The following is a 20,973-nucleotide window of genomic DNA, read 5'->3' on the forward strand; positions in this document are numbered from 1 at the left end:
CCGGATGAGCGTCTGGTCAACCTCCCTGCCTTTTCTTGCATCTCTCTCTCTTGATGACGATATTAAATGCGGAACACTTAGTGGACCCGGGATGTCGTGTGCTCTCGGACACTATCATCGCTTGGTGCAACGAAGACAAAAACACGTGTAAAAACGAAAAACGTCGAAACAAATGGAATGAAAAAAAATAGGAAGAAAAAGAGAAACAAAGAGAAATATAAAAAGACTAAAACTTCAAGAAAAAAACAACAAAGAAAAGCGGCCCAGCTCCAAACTTCCCTCACTAAGTGCGCTAAATTTTACTTCCTCAATACCGGGAGAGAATACGTTGCTGGGCAGTTAGTGCTTTGTCTGAAAATAAAAGGAAAGTGCAAAAAAGACGGAACACTATAGAGAAGAAGACAGGACGGTCACTAACTACAAACTGATTTTATTATGAAAGAACTTGGAGAAATATACAGAGCATGCATCACGAACAGCTGCAAATGTGCGTGCAGGCTCTTGTGCCATACGCTCTGTATATTCCTCCAAGTTCTTTCATAATAAAATCAGTTTGTAGTTAGGGCTCGTCCTGTCTTCTTCTCCATAGTGTCTCGTTCTCTTGCGCTGTGCTTTCCTTTTCAATCCCGAGATTCAAACCTTCAATCGAATGCTTAGCATACCAACAATTAATTTAGTAAGTAAATAAAGCAATGATGGTCAAGTGTTCATATACAGGCCACAATGAAATAAGGCAACGTGAAATGACAAGTCACTTCGACAAAAAAGAGATTGCTGCATCAAAAATGGTTGATCAGCGATAAAACCCACCATGGAGACGGAAAATGAAATGACAGATAACGAACTATATGGATGCACGATCGTGAGAGCGCCAGTTATTGAAAATCACGCATGCAAATAAGAGATAGATCGATCGATCGATAGATAGATAGATAGATAGATAGATAGATAGATAGATAGATAGATAGATAGATAGATAGATAGATAGATAGATAGATAGACAGACAGACAGACAGACAGACAGACAGACAGACAGACAGACAGACAGACAGACAGACAGACAGACAGACAGACAGACAGACAGACAGACAGACAGATAGATAGATAGATAGATAGATGGATAGATAGATAGATAGATAGATAGATAGATAGATAGATAGATAGATAGATAGATAGATAGATAGATAGATAGATAAAAATGGTCAGCGTGTTTGTGGTTAGCTAATAAATTGCTTGGATTTTCTATTTCCGACAAAACGTTTTGGTCAGCATTTTTTTCTTCACTTTTTATCATACCGTTACTTCCCGCGGGCTGGAAATTTAATTCAATACTTGAATTCAGTGGCAGCTGCCGGTAAAGACAAATGTGTCGTTTAGTTGTATGACTACTATACACATCGGACTCGTGGCTCCCGTTTCTTTTCCTTATCTCAAAACTTTCAGTTTTGCAGCATTGCGTAGTTTTTGTCCTGCTCCGTTCTTTTGTTTTTCGATGGGCTTGCGTGAAGATGTAGTGTGGTGCCTCGTATAGGCTTCGTGCGCACTCGGCAGTCCACCGCTATTTGGGTAGTAATGGCCGCTTGTTCGTAATGGCTGGGTAGTAAGAACTCTGTGGTTGTCTGACCAGGAGAACGGCCCTCAAGTTGTTTAAGCAAAACTTTCGTGCTAAAATTGAGTAATCTTGCCTATCTTTCTGATTGATATCGGACAAGTACAGCAAGAAATTTCTACACGATCAGCGTTACATCCACTGTCTGTCGTATTTACGGCCTCCCGTTGTTGCACGGCTTGTTCTGCTTCATAAAGTTGAATCGGCCATTGACGCTTTCGGGTGCACTGATATTTTACCATATTTTACACGTCCTTGTAAATTTTTGTTTCGAGCTGCTTAGCCTACGCAATCCCCTCTCTCAATTCCTTTTGACAGCACTTCCTTGAATCCGGACGTTACTTCCGGACATTATATTTGAAACAACTCGGCAAATAAATCCCACACCTTGTACTCCCTCAAAGTGACGAAAAATAAATAAAAAAAGCAATAACGGGATGACCAGCCGCTTTTCAGATTGATTCCGGTCTGCCTACGCAATTTGTTAGGATTCGATTTCGGTAAGAAGTAGTTCTAGAGACTTCAGCGCCCCAAAATGCAGTAAGCCGGTTTGCTCGAAAAAGATCGATCGCAAAATAAACGCTGAAATGTGCAGTGGCAAAAAAGGAAAACACGATGTGATGCGTATGTTTGGCGTCCGCATTTGTCCAGCCATGTGTGGAACGTGAAAGATATTAACGAGCTCAGTAGCAGCACAATTGGTGGTAGCGCCCAAAGCACCAAAGTTTTCTGTCGCTTTTCTTCATACTCTGTCATGAATCGATACGAAGCCAATTTTGAATGGGAGAGTCTGGTGTGCTACATTGCTGTCAATTGGATGGTTTGATCATTTGTCTTTCCGAACCGAAGTTTGCGGGATGAAAACCCAGCCACGGCTGCCACTTTCGGTGGAAGCGAGAGTACTAAAGTTGACGTCAAAAAACCGCAGGGGGCGAAATTTCCGGAACCTTTCACTACAGCATCTTTCATAATTATAACGTGTTTTCAGGGTGTAAAACAACCACATTTATATGTTTGTCATTTTTAAGTTTACAGATGGTGATACAATTCGAGGTATTTTGTCCATGCAAATAACGCTGAACTTGCAGGTTAGAATAAGGCGCCTGTTGGAAAAATGTATAATTTGTAAGGAGTACGCTGTGACGTAGAGCACATATGGGCGGACAATCAAGAAGCTGCGTTTTCTGACCACACAGTTTTGCTGTCACCGTTGTGTTTTCTCGCTTCCCTTGTTTCCTTTGACTAAGGTAATGTCCATGTTTTTCACGACTATGAGCGGCGCTTTTTGGCTTTTGCGGAGTTAACCTACACATATCATCATCTTTGTCAAAGAAATGATGAAGTCCTGTAAGACCAAGTAAATTAGTATCGTCTTGTAGAAAATTTGAATCCGCTGCTGCGCATCCTATAGAAGCCCTCAGGTTGCGCTGTTGAGCTAGAAATCGCACGTTCGATACCCACCGTGGCAGAGTTGAACTAAATACAAAATCACTCGTTTGTCTTTATTCAAGTGCATATTAAATGACCACAGCTAATAAAAATTTGTCCTGTGGCTGTGGTGTACCGTGTATTCGGCAAATTGAATTGCGAGACTCAGCCACAATAAATTAAGTATGGGCTTTTCTACATCAAAGCTCTAAAGCCCTGAAATTTACCTTTCGTTCAAATAAACACGATGTAGACCCGTTTTTCAGCATATTAAAAAAGCGGGGATGCTTCATCTTCCCCGTCAACAGTATAGAGCATGTGACAGCACAGTAAGGCCCCTTAAACATCGGTTTCGCAACTGCTACCCTGCTCTGGTTCTTGGTGCATGCCTCAATCATGCCGTAAGGCAACGAACGGGTGTCTGCTTATTCTTAACATCGGTCGTTTCAAACTATTCTAAAATGCCTATTGCAAGTGCAGTTGTTAAGTGCTCACTACGGCATAGCTCTTTTAACGAATAATCGAAAGGCCTTCTACGCATCGGTAAGGCAACACGGGAACTTGCGCAGCTGCTCACCTTGTTCATTCCTTTGCAGTTCATGTTAAAAAGTTTATCCGAGTGCTTTGTGAACTGGGAGCTGGGAAAAACAGCGTAAAAAAGACGGGGACACAGAAACACAGTACACATACGTGTGCTTGCATGTGTACAACTTTTTTCTGATTGAGACGCGTAAACCCGCAATAAAAACTTGAAGGACACTGCGCGCGGTGCCCACTTGAAGGGAGACAGCTCCTTAGAAACCTTTTGGGCCTGCGCCGCCTCATAGGAGCATAGAGGTGCTGTATCACGTGAAAGGATGCTTAGATGAAATACGTCAACCGACAGTCCCACCGCAGCCCATGCCAATGGTTAGTGACTGTCAAGCAAAAGAAAAAAAAAAGTCCGAACCTATCCATGGAGTAAATGATGATGAGTGCGGCGAAGTTTCGGAGGGCTTTATAGGTAAACCGTGATTCGCCCATCCGTATGTCTGTCCGTCCATCTGTATGTCTGTCCGTCCGCCTGTCTGCACCTACTGAGTGAGTAATAGAACTAAGCGGTCACGTACGAACTAGGAGAGACGTACGCACGGCTTTATGAGCTTCACCCCTAAAAGTTTCTGCGACACACGGGGCCTTACCTTCTTAGCCGGCCACCATCCGAAGGAACTGCCGCCCAAACACACTGAACGCAATGCTTCTGAGAAAACATACACTCGTGATGCGATTCGCATAGCGCAGCAACCCTTGAAAATTTCTCCGTTCTGTTCTCTCTCCCCTCTCTTCTCCATATTTTTTTTCTTTGTTCTCTGTGTTTTGCCCTTCTTCCTCTCTCACTTTTAGCACATAATATTATAAATGTCAGAGCGAACAATACGTACCTACATTCCCGACGAAGGCCAGAGTCTGGCCGAAATTGTCGAAATAAATGCTTCCGTTGTTACTGTTCTCACGGAGGATCTACTACGCATGTTCGCAGGTATCATTGCCTTTGTCGGTATTTGCTTAGTGCTGGTAACAGGCGCTGCATAACTTCACGTTCGTTCGTTTGCAAGTAGGCTCGCTGTCCCTTGACTTGAGCGTCATTATCCATATTTCACCTACCTCAAAAAATCTGGCAGATATTATTCAGGATAAAACAAATCGAGGAGCAGCACTGACAGAACACTTGATGAATTGATAGCCCGAGTAATGTTCACAATAAAAAATTCCAGAGTTATTGCAGCCTTTTCCCGCAAAATTTTTCTGAATTAGGAAAAAAAGAAAAAAAAACCTCATTTTCAGTATCTACTTTGAGATATCGCAGCAATAATCTGAGATGTGTCAATCTTTGAACACGAGTTAGTGGCATATAATCGATTTCTACTAAGCGATCCATCAATAAAGCTCTTGCATGCGCTGTTAGCAATTATTGTGTTATTATACCTGACAACGTAAAGGGTTTTACACTAGGTGCTAGAGTAGATTTTTTTTTATGAATAAGCATGTAATATGTGAACAGCGTGGCTATCAGTTGTTGCTGTTTACACGGTATTTTTCTGTTTGCCTGAGGAGCATGCTCGTCGGCTTCCACAGACCACTTGTTAAATTCGAATGCATTTCTTATTAGGACAAACACCTCCTCTATTTCTCAATGTCAGCAGATTCGCAGGATCCAGCTGTTCACCACCCTCTCTTCTAGCACTTCCTCGCTCTCGCCCATCGCATATTCCTCATGAGTGCTTTGCGGTCATGGTGAAGAGAGCCCATCATGCAGTGCCTGAGGACGGAAATCATACGAAGTAACTTTTTCTTCAGTTGTGTACAGATCTGAGGGGTGGCGCCTTCAATTTCTCGTTCTCACTCTGTTTGTGGTCACGCTGGCTCTGTGAAAGATACGGTGTCTTGAGATAGCGTGTCGCCGTTCATGGCGCTATGCAGGCAACCAATGGGGAAGCGTCACTGCAACGCGACTGCTTATATTGCGTCGTGATGAGGGTTGCTTCGAGCCACGATAAAAGAGAACGAAAGAAAACATCTGACAGACGTATGATGTTCGAGTGGGAAAAATGTCTATTGCATCTCCGGGGGAAAGCACTATGAAGCACATGTGACGAGAGCAGCGTGACCTCTCATGAACTAAGGCGGACCGATGGCTCCCGTTAATAACCACGTGGTTGCACTGGCATTGAAAAAAAAATGAGGCGTTGGTCGGGCTATGTCAGGCGTCCGGCGGCTTCTGCGCACCGGCAGGTCTTATCTCCACAGTCTCGCTCTCTCTCCCATAGCAACAGCTGCGGGTGCGTGCACTTATCCTCGCCCCTAGCAACAGGAGCAGGTGGTATGGGCGGAGTAGCAGATAGTGAGTGGAGAGGAGGAGTGCGCTCTGACTGGTGAGGGCGCTCGCATCTCTGGAGCTCAGTGGAGCTGCCGCGTGTGTGGAGGCAGTGTAGGAGAGGTAAAGTAGTGTGCTTCGCTGCTCCTTCTGTCGCCCTTCGCTTTTTCCCTTCTCTGCACCTCACTTTCCTGTCCACTCGCTCGCCTCACTGCGTAAATGATTGGTTAAGGAACAAATAAATCCTCGTCTCGTCAGTAATTTACGGCATTAAAATTATTACGCAGTGTACTCTCGGTAGAATAAATGCATTCGCATTTCCTCACGATTCCCTTCGGGTAGCGGGGGCAATTTGTGAATATGGTCACGTAGGCGCCTGTACACATTTCTGCTTTAAAAGGCCCGTGCTACATCTTCGTAACTTCTTCCTGCAGCGCTGGTGTGTGTTTAGTAGTGAACACTTCAGTGAACGCCACGTGCAGTTGAAGTTGTTAATATTTACATTTCAAAACCCGAGCAAACAACGACGAAAAACGTTCCCTTTGACATTTCTCGGTACTGGTGAAATTACTGCTCCCTTTCATTCACCGCGTGCTGTTTCCAGTACGGATATATGCGAGTTGTCGCCTCAAGATCGATAGATAAACGGATAATGGTATAGATTTTCGATCACGATATAAACACAACATAATGGCATAGCACATCTCTATCAAACATGAGGCAACCCGACAGAAAAACCCAACAGGAGGAAGCCCGCCCTATTTTGGCAATGTCCGGCATCTGAAATTAGCTCCCCTTAAACTAACGCTCTAACATGGGCATGCGCACACAACGTCAACACTTGTGGCTGCATGCGGCGTTCCCCATCCGCGCCTGCTGTCCTCTGGCCGAGCAGAACAAAACTTTCCCGTTGTTGCTCGCTTCAATTTAGCGTCATACTGGGTCATGCATGCGCGTAGCTGCGCCGATTATGTTTGCTTCCCGTTATGCCATCAGCGGATGTCGTGTGTTCCGCCGCGTGATTTGCGGTCGCCGATCCCATAATAGATGACCGGCCTGGCAGGGCACGTCGGGCCCGGTTTAACGAAAAGAAAACAGCTAGCCGTTTCATCCACGCCCGTTTTTTTGTCCCGCACTCTTTCCGTTTCCCTCTCCAGTCGTGTGTTCCAGCGAACGTGGACGTGTTCGCTTGTACCACCCCAAATATGTAGGCAACATCACGCCGCTGTTTAGAAGCTGACTCGGGAGTCCCGAAATAAATGCGGGAACATCCCTAGGGCATTGTTTTGGTGCGGTGCTTGTCGAAACACTGTTCGGAACTGGGGACGCGAGCGCCGCCCGTACAGGGACAGTCGTGCTATTTATATTCGTGTACCACGCACTCGTTTGAAAGAAAATATTCCACGGAGTCGCGCATGTATTCGTGCGAGCACTCGTAAATATCCTTCATATAATGTCTGCTGTGTTTCTTAAGGCTTCAAGTACAAAGATTCGCACGATCCTTTCAAGGAACGTTTACTTTAACGATGCACTCGTCAGCTTTTATTGCAGCGTGGCTCGCACCAAACGTATCTTGGGCTGTCTCATTTGATGCATAACCGCTTATTGGACCTTACTTCACTCTTTTTCCTTTTGTATAATGTTTTCATGATGCTTTTACACGTGATGAAACAAATGATTCAATTGTTTATACTCTAGCGCTAAAAACAATGTGTCACATGTTTTTTACAATTGTCATATATATATATATATATATATATATATATATATATATATATATATATATATATATATATATATATATATATATATATATATATGTGTGTGTGTGTGTGTGTGTGTGTGTGTGTGTGTGTGTGTGTGTGTGTGTGTCATTGCGCTTTCTAGCGAAATTTGCGTAAAAGTACAGTTTCACCGAAAGGGCGAAGAATTGAATGCAAGGCTAGCATTTTCAGGAGCAACAAAATTGTAGTAAACATGCGCTTGCTAAGTAACCAAGTTTCCTGCGGCATGACCACAAATAGATGACCATAACTAGGCTCATGCGTAGTGACGGCTTTGATGTACGAAGTAAAGCTGGCAGTCAACTCGTTTAGATTCGATATCGCACGTAACTCTCCAAAACGCTGGTGTAAGAGAACACGGCCACTCCAGGTAGATTTTTGGCACCGTTTTTTTCGTGTTGAGAGTGCCGCCCATAGAAGCTTTCGCCTGCTTTGGGGGCCCGAGACGCCCCCTGATCGTTGCCGCGATGGCACAGCAACTATAAGTCCCCCCCTTCCCGCCCCTTGATCGCTGGCGAGATAAGTGCGCGCGCAGACGAGCCCGGCCGGAAAAACGATGTTCGCTCCCCAGAAAGAGGAGGCTAGCACATCCTTCCCTGTATATATATACATACATATATTGCCCTGTATATATATACATACCCTATTTTCCGTATATATATACATACATATATAGGTGAATGGCGGTGGCGGTGAATGTCATGGCAAAAACCAGCCGAGACAGTTCATATAATTGCTATTACAATCTTGTTGATCAACGTTTGAGCACTTGCTCAAGTATTAAGCCGCCTTGTTCCTATTTTTTTTCCGCTGGCCTAATGCTTCGATGTTTGAACATCAAAGACACGGTTTCTGATTCGAAAAGGTTCCATGTAGACATAAAACACCGGTTATACTACCAAGAGAGATTAATCACATAAGGAAATATTGCTGCGGCGGAACAGTTTAAAGAGTTATGAGAGCATAACACCCATGAAAACAACAATCAAATAACGAAATTATTGCAAACGAAAAACTTCTTGTTCTCAGTGTACCAGTGCTGCTCAACGCACCCCTCGAGCTAAAACTCAGCGTCTTAAGAGTATCAAAACAATCGGAAATTTTCGTAGCAAGAGCTAGATTGGCCGTATTCCTGCCGTATCGTCGCACCACTGGCCGCGTCATCTGGCACGGCGCCAGTGAAACCGCGTTGCGACCGCGTTTTGAGTTCAATGTCAGCGTTGTTGAATGTGTGTGCGTCTTTCAACCTTGCCTGCATTCGTTCGTGCTCTTCAAACTTAACGTAACAATAGTAATGATTCATCATGAAAATTACGCCAATTTTGTCTACTAACCGCTGCTACTGCTCTGTTAAGTTTGAACAGCGTGACTAAACGCGGACAAGGTAGAAAGACGCACACAGACTTTACAGTGGAGAAGCTAGTGTCGCAGCGGCTTGGTGGGATTCTGCTTGAGCAAGGCTAATGAACGAAACTTGCTGAGACTTTTCACTAATACTTGATTGTGTCTGGCAATCCTGAAACATTTCGATTCTTCCTTCACTGGCAAGCAGGCCAATACTGTGGACAGGTGGCTGACACCTACCACATTATTTGGGGTTGCTAACCCTAACCTAACCCGAGAGGAGACTCGGGAGAGTAGGGTGGCACCGCTCAGTCTCTCGGACCTTCAGGCCCAAAGGGCCCTGGTCCGGAGGGCTAAGCAAGCGGCTGTTACCGATTGGGTTCTAAAATAGGGACTGCACAAATTTCTGAGCCCCTAAAGGGCCCAACCTCCCTTTTGTTTTTAAATAAACTCTTTGAATAAATAAATAAATAAATAAATAAATAAATAAATAAATCAATAAATAAATAAATCATTTAATCAGTCAATCGGCCGATATCAAAAGTAGGTGAGAGCGACTGAAAGAAGCCAGGCTTTTTCGTCGGACTAAAAGCGAGATAAGGCAGCGAGCCGAAGAGAAGGAGGAAGAACTAGTCGCGTGGCTCTAGAAGCATAGCCGTAGATAGATAACCTAGCTAAACAGGAGACAAATTTAGTTGGGCATCCGCAACAGACTCGCGGACGCAGCCTGCCAGTCATTCCATATAGCCGGCTGCGTTCACTCATTTAAATTTGGCCAAGAAGACTAACCGTACCCCTCGCTATACGCTCACCCAGTCATAATCGAGGTAACTCACAGTCAACTTTTTATTCATCTCTATGTCATCCATTTTACCGATTTACACAAGCGAATTAATTGTTAAACCAAGCACATGCTTCGTGAAGTGACTGATTTTTCCTTTTATCTCTATTTTTCTTTCTTGGGACCTGATTCATAGGTCGGTCGGTTCCTAGTAACATGGCGCAAACGTCTGTGGTAATTGGCTATTAAGCGGAACGTACTAAAAAAAGTAGAATCGTATATTATTATAATTCCTTAGAAATCGGTAGTTTACAGTGTATCTGATTGGTCTAAGTAAACACCAAAGGTAAGGTTAAGCCAAAATGGTTGAAAAATAACGGGAAAGTAGATAAACTTAGCATTCAAGCATTCCCGTAGATAAGTTTAACTGGGAAGCACACGCGCACACACAAAGGAAAGAACCACGCGCAGTGATAAGCTTAAGACCATTCTTCGAAGCAGCTCATCCAAGAATATTTTTCTTCGATTTGGGAAAAATCAGCATGTTAAAAATATGATGTAGAAATTAACTCTCGCAGCAATTGTGCGGAAGACACATGTCAACATCGTATATTTTTGCACTAATATATTTGAAATGAAAAAAAAAGCTGCAGGGAAATCAAGAACGAAGCATGCTAATTACTGCCATTTACAATTGTGCTTCTCGCTCTGGTCACATTCATCAAGCAGCAAGAAAACACCAATTATAAGCGTGAAATTTGCCCATGAAGGAAAAGCCGTTTTAAAGTTGATATCACGAAAATGTGCCTTCTGCTGTAGCTTTGTCTACGTGCCCTCCTGTGGTGCGAGAACGTGTGACGTCATTGTTGGAAGACGAAGACGAATATACACGTACGTGCCGGCCGCGAATATAATTTTTGCCTTAGCGAGAAAGAAAGAGAAATATTTTAATGGAGAGCTGGAGAAGTTTCCCTGGCTTTTCACCTGACTTGCTACTCCAGGTACCGTGAAAAATTGAATTGCTGCGCAAACTTGAAGAAAAAAACAAGGGAGACAAGAAAGAGCGCTCTTTCCTCTCTCCCTTATTTTTTTCTTCAAGTTTGTGCAGCAATTCAATTTTTCAAGTATGAACCAACTAGTCTGCAAAAAAGTATTGCTCCAGGTACCGGGTGATGATATATACAGTGATACAGATAACACCTACAGTCACACACATGCACTACGCTATTTACAACCTTTCAATCAGGCTTGTGGCCCGCAAAAATGCCAGCAGCGCCTAGCCACCGGTATATGCATTTTTGCCTCAATATATTAGTGGGTATTGCGAACAGTTTGATTGCAGGGCTGTCAGAGACGAACGATCGCTCATGTTACTACGTCAGGACAATAGAAAGCGGACTTTGCATCACCCTGTTATCTTGCACTCACCACAAGTTCTGAAGTAAGAGAGGTATTGTTAGCAAGATAAAGCACGGTTTGCGTCTTGAGAGCTTTGTACCAGTAAGGAATCTCATTGCATTAAAATTCATTTTATTTTCCCGTAGCTGTTTTTTTTAATTGGCATGCTTAAAATGACGACTTCTTCACAAATGTTTTAAGTCCATGCGGGAACACTTGAAGACAGGTTCACAGAGATACGAGGCTGTCACGCTGTTCTCAAATATGGCCTTATCTTGTTGAACCAACGGTCCCTTTTGTGGGCTAAGTTCTTTTTAATTACTTCTCAACTACATGAAATTTGTTCTTCAGCATTGTATTATAGTACACACTTGACGAAAGGTACACGACCACCGGTGTAATCTTGGCAGAATCTTTTGAGTAATTCCCGAAGCCGTGTATAAGCGAGTCTTATGCGTTGCACTTTAGCGACAAGGCTACATTGTCATACTGGTTACTGTACCTTCGTATTCGGGCACAGTGTGATTATCAGCTCATGTTGGTAATGCGCGAGGTACTTACTCATGGCAGTACACTCATGATTCACAAGTCACTTGCCAAGCTTTTACGTGTTCTCATGCACAGCCTAATGGCAAGCCTCGCTATTAGGCAAGCTTGTGTTCATGCTTTTAAAGTATGGATCGAATCCCCAGCTGGGGATATTTATTTATAAAGATTACGCAGTCTTCATAAGTGAAGAAAGAAGCGAGTAGATGTCATTACGTAACAGAGCCATTCTTAGCAAGCGCCTCTCCGTGAAGCCTTTTAGGAGGTTGCTCCTTTCGCTGGGGAGTCGGCTCTCGTCGTTGCGCCGGTGTGTACGCTCGAACTCATTGCTCCCTGTAGAGGCGCAGCTGTGCTTTTCGTTTCAACAGTGCCGTTTGATGGCGCGCCGCCGCTCAGGCGACGCTCGCTCCACTCTCAGCGCGTGCTCTAGTTTCGTAGGAGACTGTTAAAATGAGCTCTTGAACAAAATGTATATATTGCATCAGTATATAAGTATCTGTATACAGTGTACTGATATGTAAATAATGAGCATTGTGTACATGACTTTTTTATACAATCACACTACAACAACTCTCGTGTCACGTCTTTATATGATGACGATTGAGTATATGCACAGAAGATTCACGGTTTACCAGATTTAACCTCTGGAGCAAGCTCCTTCATCATCATTCACTCCGTGGGTATGCACGATTTTCTTTTCTTGTCACGTCTACAAAACACGTTGCCTCTAATATGCAGCCTATTGGCAGAGTAGGCTTGTGCATGTGCGCTGCCGTAGATTTGCCTGCACTTTGACGGGTCGATCACGTGCTGAATCGGTAGTCGTGTTTCTTCTTTCTTTCTTTTTTTTATTTTCTTCAGTTATGTTACTTGACGCTCCTTCGTCCTCTACGCTAGCCCTCCTTCTCCAGGAAAAATCCATAAAAAAAGCCATCGCTTCTCCATAAAATGAATTTTCGAATTCGCAGAGACCAACTCCATAAAAACTCAATCGGCATTGTCTATGGGAAAACATGCCTGCAGGCTACGGCACACACTACGAGATAGCGAGAACGAACAAATAGGTAGAAAGAAAACAATATGTCTATGGGGTACCCATAAGTTGATTTAGGAATTTTTTTATATGCGAAAACAAACAAGGAATCCAAGTACAAGACGACTCATCTGAGTATTGCTGAACAGGCAAAGCTGTGTGGCAAATTACCGGCAAATACCCCATTATGTGAATGCGTGAGTACAATCATAGTGAGTTGCATATCCGTAGGACATACACATTCATGCCTTAAGTAAGCTCCAGACGTCAGTATAATGACCATGTGTGCAAACGCTGACATGCTAAGGCATGCAAGCGAGCACAGAAATAATTTCGTGCTCGTGAGAGATACGCATTAGTCTTATTTCTGCGAATGTACCCAAAGACGTACAGAACTACATTTGTAACGAGAAACAGCTTGAGTCGAAAGATTGCGTGTAGACATTCGCATTCAGTAGCTGGGAACACGCAAAGTGCAAAAGGTCGACAGAGGCACCGTATATCTAGAGAATCGCGTGTCGTTCCCTCTTATTGTCTTCGATATGTGGTTCAAGAAAGCGACGACTGCGTTTCAGAGCTACTGCACTGTCTTGATAATGGAACTTGCTGCAAGACTAGTTGGTGTAGAATACTTAGAAAAAGAAGTACCGCTCAACAACAACAAAATAAAACGCCAGGCTGGTGCGGAACGCGCAGCACTGTCACAGCGAAAGTTGAGTGCCCTTTCAGATCCTTTTCTTGACACTCTTTGAGTAACTGCTACAAGCACACTTGCTGGCTGTGCAGTAAACTGGCATTCACTTTGCTATCCTTCATTCTTTGGAGAAGCGGGGTATCCGCTGTACACTTGCTAGGAATTTTGTGCAATTTTTTTATGCAGTGGCTGACGACGTTGAAGATTTATGCTTGAAGCGGGTATGCGCCTCACCTAATAAGCGAACAAGAACAAGCTTTTGTAATGGGTTGGATCATTGGGCGACCCACTCTTTATGCAATTCGCATTGTGTTACGCCTGCTTGTTTATTTGATGTTCTAAAACGCTTTGTACTCATACGAACGTGATTCCTTTCCCGAAATCAAGTCTGCCTAAAGCCAGTTTTGAAGTAAGTTACAACCACCGGCGTGGCCCAGTGGTAGAATTCTGGGCTGGCATGCAGCGGACCCTGTTTCGAATCCCATTCTGTCCTTAATTTTTCGACGAAAGCTGTTATGAGATAAAAACTTGGGTCACGTGTTGTGCCGTACTTGTCCGCCGCCGCCGGTGTCCGTAACCACTATCGCAAAGTAAGAAAAAAAAATCACAGCATATTCACGGTGTTCATGATAATTAGTTGACCGAAGCATCTGCCAGTCCGTTCGTTCTTGCTTCCGTACGTGCGTGCGTTCGTCTGTGGGACCACCCGAGCATCTGTCGTATGTCCATCCGTAAGTTCGTCCATCTGTTCGTGCGTCCGTCCGTCTGTTCGCGTGTCCGTGCATCTGTCTCTGTGCCCGTCTGTCCATTTAGTGAACACTCCAAGTACCACAATCTCGCCTCTTTTCATCATATATTCATCATATAGAAGCACCGCCATCCAGGGGGCATTCCAAGGACTAAACGAGAGGTGGCATGGGCACGCGCGCACTCTTTTACGGCCTGCGCTTTGTGTCTACCTCCCACCTTTCACTGCCGCTAGTTCATAGCACGGCGGCCCGACCTCGCTATACCTTGCTAAAACCAAGGAGGGTAAGCCCAGCGAGTTTAACGCGGCAACTTTTTATGGTCAGATAGTGCTAAAAGTTCCTTCTTCTGTTACTAGTTTTTTTAGTAAGCCTCAAATTCAAGGCAAATTTTTTTTGAAGATTAAGTCACCGATACTGTAGGTTAGTTCATCAGAAACAACTATCTTTATATTTATGATTAATCTGGGCGTGTTTCTGCTTCAATTAAAAGGAGTGCGTGCGTGCCGCTCTTCTAGTCCGGCCGCGGAGGTGGCTACCTACTACTACGACGACCACTGCTACATACATCGGGGACGCATGACCCACGGCATTAAGAAGCATCACCCCTATATAAAAACCAAGTACCAAGAACACAGTGGGGCTAGAAACCGGATCCACTGCGTGCCAGGTGCCAGCCCAGTATTCTACTCCTGGGCCATGCCGGTGCTTGAGACTTGTTCGCGCTTCCCTTAGGCAGGCTTGATGTCAGGAAAGGAATTGCGTTAATATGAATAAAAATCACAGCTCTGCCGCGAAGGCGAAGCAATGAACGCGATAGCAACAAATTGGAAGGTCGCGCGCAGAATGACAATCAAATCGAAACGTGCCCCGCTTTTCTCACGTGGGACGCACGAAACGTACAGGTAAAGATGAACGCGAATAAGCGCCTCAGTTGTTACTTCGCTGCGTCTGAAAATCGCGCCCTTTTCGGAAACGGAGGCTGTGCAACGCTTGCAGTGACCTTTATGCGCCCCGTAACTACAACAGAATTGTTCCAGTGCAAGCCCAACACCAGCTAAGACGCATGATCCTCCCCACTGGGAGATAAGGGCGCGCGAGAGATGATTCTCTCCGCGGGCCAAAGTACGCGTGTGAGGATGAGAGCCGCCGCACGCTCATTGCGCCATCTTGTTGATAATGCTGAAGACACGATAACTTCCCCCCGAGATGCCCGCTAACGGCGGTAAGTGGTAGATATGAATAGCTTGCCGTTTGAAGGTTGAAGGAGGTACCCTTCGGTAGCTCAGTGACTAACGACTCGCATTCACGACGCGGCGGTCCCACGTACGATTCTGCGCGCCGGAGTCATTTTCCTGGATTTTTTTTCTTTCCTGCGTTTATATATGTATATAGATACGTATACATATACGGTGCATGACGCCCACGCCCACACCGACGCCGGCAGCGAAAACCAGCTGAGAGTGTCCTTATATTTTTTCAGATGAAAAAACTTCCGGCCAATAAAATAACGCACACAGGAAACGAAGAAGGAGACAGGAAAGAGTCAGTTTATTACTTTGGGCAATTTTTGGTTATTTTTTAAAGAGCACTTTGCTTCACCATGTGACCGTATGAGTATATATACTTGAGCCACGCATATGTGAATAAACAGTTGGTAGTTTCCTGTCTCCTTCTTCGTTTCCTGTGTGCGTTATTTTATTGGCCGGAAGTTTTTTCATCTGAAGCAATGCACCAACTAGCCCAACAACGAGTATTATTGAAATAGTGTCCTTATAGTTGCTATCGCAATAATAAAGCGTTTTAGAACAGCCAAGGAAGAATGAGGCGTCACACAATGCAAATAGCGTGACGAGTGGGTATAATCCAATGCTCGAACACATTACGAAAGCTTGTTTTTGATCACCGATAAACTGTGGCGCATCACCACTTCAGACATTATTCCTCACCGTCGTCAGCCACTGCATAAACAATTGGCACAAAATTCCTTGCAAGTGTTTAGCGTATACAACGCTTCTAAGAAGAATGATAAGGAATAGCACAGCGAAGGCTAGTCTACTACCGAGAAATTTTTGTTATTAATGCCGTAGTGGGTATTAAGCAAGTGTGCTTGCAGCAGTTACCCATTGAGTGTTTAGAAAAGGCTCTGAAAGACCGCTCTTCTAGCTATCGCTGTGACTGTGTTGCGCCTTCCGCGCAGGCCTGGCGTTTTTTTACTGACTTAAAAAAATTATTTCGATACTGGTTACGGATAACAGCGGTGGCGGTGGAGGCGGACAAATATTGCCCCGCATGTAGCCCGTGTTCAGATGTCATAACAGATTTCACTGCAAAACAAGAACGTGAGACCGGAGACCCAGACTAGCATCATTGCACTATGCGGAGTGGCTTTCAAAATGCATCGTGAGAAAGCATGTTCAGAACTCCTTTTGGATCCGTGAAATTGATCGGGAGACCCCTTTCCGTGATAAAAAAGGTGTTATGGGAATAATACATTAACACAACATGCAGCGTTAATTGGTGGATTTTATTACTCTCTGGCAAAGAGAAGTCAAACCAGCGCCTCCTCTATTTTATCAATGCCAGCCAGATGCACCCGATACAGCCTTTTACCACCTTCTCCTCTAGCACTTCCCTGCTCCCGCCCATCGCTTAGCTAGACTTCGCGTGTGCTTTGTGGTCATGGAGAAAAGAACCCCTCATGCAGTTCCTCACGACGGGAATCCTACGAGGTAACTTTTTGTTCAGTTGTGTACAGATCCATGCAGCGGCGTCTTGCATTCCTCGGGGTCACAATGTTGGCAGTCACGCTGGCTCTGTAAATTATACAGTGTTTTGAGATAGCGTGTCGCCTTCTGTGACACCATGCGAGCAACTAACGGGAACGCGTCACGATGACGCCATGGCATAACTAGTACTGTGAGGTGGTGGCGGAAATGCTTCCAGCAACAAAAAAAAGAGCATTAAGGAACAAATCTGTCAGACATATGATATTGTAGAGAGGCACACGTCTATCGGATCTCGTGGGAAAAGTGCTCGAAAGCACGTGTGATGCAAGCAGCGCTACCCCTCATGCTGCGTCGCATCACGACCACTCCCTGAACTAAGGCGAACCAACGGCTTGCGTTGAGAAGCACGCATTTGAAATGGCATTGAATGAAGTATAGGAGGCGTTGGTCGAACAGACGTGCCACGCTATTCAATCTCAACAGCTCGTAAACAAGTTCTGTGACGTCCAGCAACATTGAATATGTTTCTAACTGTGTTCGCTATTTAAACAAGCAGGCTTAGAAAAAAATTACAGCATATCAACATAGTGAATGACGATGAGTGAGGCGAAGCGTTCATCCGTTCGTGTGTTCCTCCACACATGCATGTGTTCATGCATTCGATCGCATTCGTAAATGCAGACGGCGCACCAGTAACACTGACGAGACGCGAGCCAAGGAAGCCGAGCGCAGCTGTCTTCAATGCGCCCGCCGCTCTGCTTCGGTCATGCCCTACCAACGATCCGCTACGTACGACGACGATCCAGAGAATGAGAGAGGTACTTGTTCCCCGCGCACTCAGGCAAAGCGCGTGCAGCAGCCAATCCGAGAGTCGCGGTACAGTGCCATCTAAAATATGTTCACTCAACTGTACTTTGTACGTACTTCTACGAGACAGTGCCGCCTATTATACTGTTCGGGAGATACTGCCTTCTTTTATTTCTCGTTCCTTCATCTCTATTTAGGATGACTGCCAGTTGGGCGTGTTGGTAAAAGTTCATTATGAAACAAGCGCAAAAACACACACACTCAGAAAGGACACAGACAAGCACTTGCTAACAACTGAAAATATTATTTCGAAGCGAACACTAATACATCACACGCATGTACGTCATCCCCGGCTTCCCCTGTCATAATCAACAACGTGATATCACAAAATATGCACGCCCATAATCGATGGCACACAACCGGAAACAAACACGTGTCAAGAACTAAGAAAAGAAAACGTAAAACAGAAAAAAACACTGGGTTATGTCGTGTCCAAAAAATCAAATTCCGCATCTGTTAGTAGAACTGACGCTTGACTTCATCTCTCGGTTACGCGGAAAGTGTGACAAGGTTAGACTAACAGGAGCTTCAACCCTAAATGTAGGCTCTTGTGCATGTGTTGTAACAAACTGTTACAATAGCTTTAGAACCGTCTCATGAAGAGGGGAGACTTGGTTTAGCTCCACCTCAACGTAAAAGTTTTATGCGGTGACGCTCAAAAAAAAAAAACAAGAGTAGCCGCTGTCACAAGACATAGTGTCTCAAAAGAAAAACACGTTTTGGACGGCAAATTGACATAATTTGCCACGACCAGTTAACGTTGCGCAGCATGTTAAGCCCAATGTCCGGACCTTCAAAACAGCGTCGGCTTGTACAGTCACTAGTCAATTACCTGTTCGAAGATGACATTTTCGCAAGTCTCTAATCATAGAACAATTTTCTTGAGAAAATCTTGACTTACCTGACACACGAACTGTAAATAGCTTTATCAGGTTCACTTGCACATTTCATATTTGCTGCTATTCTATGTTATCATTGCTTTTTTTCCTCTCCTAAAATCTTTTTGTCCCCTTCTCCACGCCTTTACAGAGTATATATACACCGGCAAAAGCTCTCTAGTTTTCTGATAAAGAGTATCTCTCTCTCTCTCTCTCTCTCACCCACACATATTTTTAAAACCGGAACTTTTGAGGCTTGAATTAAAACGTTGGGTGTCCGCCGAAAATCCTCCACGCCGTTGCTTATCAGTAGCGCCCACCGACGGAGACAGTCCGCAGAGCCGCCGCCTGAAGTGAGTACGGGCGACGAAAGGCACGTGCTTCTACCGGGGCTGCCACTGCCGGGTTTTCACGCTAGCTTCTAGCACTGGTCTTGGGACATTCTCGCGTGGTCTGTTAGAGGCTGTGGTTTGACTCTACTTGGTGTACGCCATTGAAAGACCTAAAATCAGCCAAAAAGGTTACGTTGAGTTCCTAGGACCAACCAGCATCGCTGTTTCTTAAGCTATACATGACTAATGTAAGCCAATCCTTATTTTTCTTCGAGTATTGGTTTTATGGACCACCAAAAATGAGTTCTGAACACCTGTTTGAGAAGCACAGTGCTACAGCAAGCAAAGTCTTCAATAATCGTTTCGGTGAGCGTGCGTGCCATCGCGCTTGTGAGCACATTCACTAAACGAGAGACTAGACATGGTTCCAAAAAGAACGATAATATAAGTTGATGTTCATATTCGCGTAATTTTGCCAGTGTACGTTTGTTTTAGTTAATTGGCGCCAGAAAATTAGTAGTATACAGATCTTCCCATTGAGTTCAACATTATTTACCCTGACGCATCAATGTAAAGAGTGCTTTGCTGCAGTATTAGTAGTTGTGCGGCAGAGCTTGACATCCAAAACTGTTGTGTTTGTTAAAAATTAGGTTAACTTAGAAAAAAGAGTACTCACATGAATTTTAAAATTTTCATATCACTGCTCTACATAAACACGCTGATGTCAAAAATTTAAAAAAAATGTCATGGTACCCTGGAACGCATTGAAAGTGTTTATAATACCACTAACCAAAAAGAAAAAGTTGGTTGTAACATTGAAGTTCACCACAGTTTAACAGTAATTGCTCAACTGCTGACTCGAAAGTCGCAGCTTCGATTTGTTTTTCGGCGGTCACATTTCGGTGGCGGCAAAACGTTACAAGAAATCAGATCGTAAAAATTTTCAGAGCCCTCCACTACGGCCTACCCCATACTCACGTACTGGTGTTATTGCGTAAAAGTGAAAAGTTTCATAAATTTTTAATATTATTTCTGCTACATCTGCAATTGTGATTCAGAAAGAGAAATTATCCAATCATCAGTAGCCCATTATAACTTATCAGCATTTACTGGTTGACACAATTTCAATATTATATGCGACTGGGTTATTATTACTTCTCGAGAGAAAAGTCACCTGCGACATTTTACTACAACCATACCTGTCAGCTGGAAAGTGGACGCACTTCTTATGAATATTCAAACATGCGGTCACTCACGGATAATGTGATCGCCTGGCCAGAGATGACAGGCGTTCATCTAATGCAGAATGCATGAGAGGGAGCTACCAATAAGAAAAGCGACAATGTCATTTATGATGCCTGCACGGCATATTTCGTTAACTTGAGTGCAAAGTTTTGCTGAACTACATAAGCTAACGAGGGCTAACGTCAAGGTTTAGCGCTTTTCACGTGACGCGACTGTTTGTCTTGTTTTCTTTAGTTAGTTACGTGCTTCGTCTTTTTGAGCCCGTAATTTGCAGCATAGCCATGCCGTGTCTAGCTCGTTGTCTGATACAGAAATAGGACACCTGAGCTATCTCTGAGGAAGCCCAGCACGAAAGACGCATCACTGCGAAGCAATATCCACTATCACGTAAAGTACTGGCGCACTTATATGTGCAGATTTGTGCAGTGTTAGACTTGTCAGCGAAAGAAAGTATACCTTCTTGTAAACATTTTTCTGTAGCAATTCATTTAAACTTACATAGGACTTGAAAGTACACCCAACTTAGAGTGATGTGCACGCGAGAGCGCTTTTGCCTTTACTATTTTTTTCCTACATATTGATCGAGTATGGCAGAATGTATGTTGCGTTCAATCATGGAGGATGTTAAAAAAAACTAATGACCAGGCTGCGTACGCACTGTCTTCACACAAAATGTAGAGTTTATTGAAACCGTCCGTAAAGTTC

General features: G+C 44.2%; 1 protein-coding gene and 1 long non-coding RNA gene across 2 annotated transcripts in view; one reads left to right on the forward strand and one right to left on the reverse strand.

Annotated features, from left to right (window-relative positions):
* LOC142817660 (uncharacterized) overlaps nt 1–20,973 on the forward strand; it is a 502,639-nt gene that overhangs the window by 217,062 nt on the left and 264,604 nt on the right. The gene's annotated exons all lie outside the window — the stretch shown is intronic.
* Nucleotides 1–20,973, reverse strand: part of jeb (low-density lipoprotein receptor domain-containing jelly belly protein) — a 190,209-nt gene that overhangs the window by 36,487 nt on the left and 132,749 nt on the right. The gene's annotated exons all lie outside the window — the stretch shown is intronic.

Source organism: Rhipicephalus microplus, chromosome 5 (assembly GCF_043290135.1).
Source record: "Rhipicephalus microplus isolate Deutch F79 chromosome 5, USDA_Rmic, whole genome shotgun sequence".
NCBI classification, from domain to species: Eukaryota; Metazoa; Arthropoda; class Arachnida; order Ixodida; family Ixodidae; genus Rhipicephalus; species Rhipicephalus microplus.